Here is a 3120-nt window from a genome sequence, read left to right as displayed (position 1 = left end):
AAGTGTAGTTGGCAGTAATTTTTGGTTTTTGTTCCATTTGCTCATTAGTATTTTGAAGTATTTTTTATATTTATCATTTTGCGATTATGTTACAATTGTGTAGTTGGTTTCTCAGCAATTGGAAAAAATTATTATAAATTGAAACTACCATATTGATTAAAATATTGATTTTAATTTACAGAAACATAATAAAGTGTTAGGTATGGTTATAGATGCTAAAAAAAAGAACAGAGAAAAATAGAAAATGAAAGTTAAAGTAGAGCCACGCACATGCAGACTAGTAGTCCTGCTGATATAAATGCATTGATCAACGCAGTTTGCAATGGAAAAGAAGTATAGGTACATGTAATTAGAATTTTGTATTTTACTTCACTTGCAAAAATATTAGCTTATCACGCATCGATCAATGATTCTAGTCTGATGTTCAAATGGTCTAGTCTGGTAGACATCCAGTCACGAATAATATGCTAGTTGGAAAACTAGCTGGACAATCACAAGCATCTGGACCAGAACCTGTGGGTAAATAATTAATATATTTTAAATCATCTTCACATTATTTATTCTGCTTATTCAAATACAAAGAGATTACTTCTTCATTGACAGCAGGACAAATCAGTAATGCTCCGAGTCCTATTAAAACAAATATCAAGGCTGTCTACAAGTTCATTTTTATAGTCGATAAAAATATTTTTGTACTTATTTTGTGAATAAAAATTGAACTTATTACATCATAACTTAAGGCTTTTTTTTCTTGTTAGAAATAACAGTCTCCAATCTTCGCACATCTCCTTTAGTTACATCTAAGACCCATTAGTCTTATAAATAGTTTGATCGATGTCTGTACTGTGAAAAATTAAAAAACAAAATAAAAAATATACATACCATAGCTCGCACAATTTGTACTACTTTTATATTAGAAGAGATAAATCGCTTATTGCGAATTTATCTCTGCCAACACTATACACAAAAAAAATTATACTTCACATTTTATGAAAATTATTAAATGGATGTGCGCAGAGATATTGTAAACCCAAGTAGAATTAAATTTATTTTTAAAATAGATTCAGATACGTAATTACTTGATTCTCAGTCCTGGCGATACAGCACTTGGTCCCAGTATCACTGTCGTGAGATACAATGCCAATGGTGTCCTTGGCAGTAGCCTCGAAGATGTGCAGCTCAAAAGTCAGGGTTATTATGCGACTGATCAGGGTGGGATCAGCCTGCATGAGCTTAAGCAGCCCGAAGCGGCCAAACTTCTTCATTTTCTATTCGTCAACGTAGCCAGCTGAACTCGCTGTACGGGTCTCTGAGAGCAAGAAAATCGGAGGACCGTCGTCTACGAAGCCTTGAGCGATACCTTACTGGCTTTTTTTTCAAGAACAATAGGTAGATAGAGACGACGCGGTGCTTAGTCAGTGGGCAAACTTTGTCCTCTGAAAAGGGATTATATTGATAATACAAGATATATTTTTCTAATACTACCGATTAGAGGACTCACAGGCAAAACTACACAGGACTCGCAGTTCGCAGTTCGCAGTATAAGTGATGCCACCCTCACTGACGCTAGACACAATAATAAATACAAATTATTTAATTAAAACCGAAATTTGACAACAGCCGTATATTTATTTTATTTGTATACTATACACTCCAAACCGTCCAAACGCAAACACTCCAAGGTCCAAACTCCAAAACTTTTAACAGTCCACACTATAGTGTGCATACCTATCAGTGTATGTATTACTGAATACATATATATATAGGCTTTCATAACATCCCAGACGCAGACGATTTTGTTGGAGCGAATTTCTCGCGCATGCGTATTTCAACATATAGATATAGTATAGTTAATATGGTAATACGTAACTACATAAATATTCGCACACTACATAACTGTTAATAGCTTATAACAACTCAAGAGTCAATTTTATTCTGCGTGTTACGCGGAAATTAATGGCGTTCTTGTAATTAAGCTGCGAGTGATAGATTTGTTGTAATGGATGACTGAAAATTTACCCAGCACCCGCAAGTAATAATTAATTACTACAAAAGTATGTCACGCGCAATTGTTTGACAAGTCGCGAAAATTCGAGGAAATTACGCGCAATTTTTTGGCTATTTTTGCAGATTTTTAGAAACAGTTCAGGTGCCCATGTCACACAGCCGCAAGTTTACGCTGACCAGTCAAAAAATTTTGTGACTGTAAAACTCTCGCATCGATATACGTGAGAGTCAAATAGTGTTTTACCTTTGTTGAAATCTAAAGAAACTTACTTTAAAACTAAAATTAGCTTCTCGTGTAACTATAGCTTTAGATCTCATTTATTGAAACCCGAATACCGTGGCAAGTTTTTTAATTAAAGGCAATACTAACTTGGAGCTGAATTAATGACAAAACGTAGCAAAAAAAATTTAATTTACCCAAACGAAAAATTGAAGAATTTCCAGTTCGTAAAAGAATTTCCTAATTTTTTGCCAAATGTACTATGGTGAAAGAGGACATGTAAAGTAACTTTTAAAGGTAAAATTGCGGTAAATATTTAGAATTTGCCAAGTAGTTTTGCGGCTACTAAATGCTTTTTTAGTATACATGCCTGAATCCATAGCATTATAAGAAATCGATTGATAAATAAAAGAGCTTTTAAAATCACCTACGTTGCACATAAGTTAAGAATTTTGAAGCCCGACCCGTCATGTTCTTCTGATAAAGATGAGATAGATAAAGTTAAATGATGAACCAAGAAGGCTTAGCCAATGTAAATCTTCTTGATAACATTTAACAACAAATGAAAAAGAATTAAAGTATTCTAATTAAAACAAAAAACATAGTTACTTTGTTATTCTATATTATTTTATAAGGATCTTTAAAAAAGTCAGTATTTTAATTAAAACTAGTATTTAATTTGTAATATATAATTATATTACACTGTAATTTAAAAAACACGTTGATTTATTAAGTATTAAGTAAATAAATAAAATCAGTCAATCACAAACTCACTGTATTTTTTCCTGTTGTGACAAAATTTTCCTTTAATTTTTAGGTTAATTTACCAATTACTGGTCAGAAAATTTTTTACGGTTTGTCTTAATTAGAAAACTAAAAATACCTTACTGTCA

The 3120-nt window shown here is 32.3% G+C and overlaps 1 long non-coding RNA gene across 1 annotated transcript; it reads right to left on the bottom strand.

Moving 5' to 3' along the window:
• Positions 1–406: 406 nt before the first annotated feature.
• Positions 407–1705, bottom strand: LOC149374871 (uncharacterized). Its single transcript, XR_016292962.1, has 6 exons — positions 1651–1705; positions 1502–1566; positions 1080–1436; positions 728–843; positions 590–630; positions 407–513 (listed from the first exon to the last, which is right to left on the bottom strand). It is a non-coding gene; the product is annotated as an uncharacterized LOC149374871 (long non-coding RNA).
• Positions 1706–3120: the final 1415 nt, after the last annotated feature.

Source organism: Copidosoma floridanum, unplaced genomic scaffold (assembly GCF_036245765.1).
Source record: "Copidosoma floridanum isolate Cflo_tuat_1 unplaced genomic scaffold, Cflo_Japanese_pri ptg000013l, whole genome shotgun sequence".
Lineage (NCBI taxonomy): Eukaryota > Metazoa > Arthropoda > Insecta > Hymenoptera > Encyrtidae > Copidosoma > Copidosoma floridanum.
The sequence above is the reverse complement of the archived record's forward strand: the minus strand, read 5'-3'. Positions and strand labels throughout refer to the sequence as shown.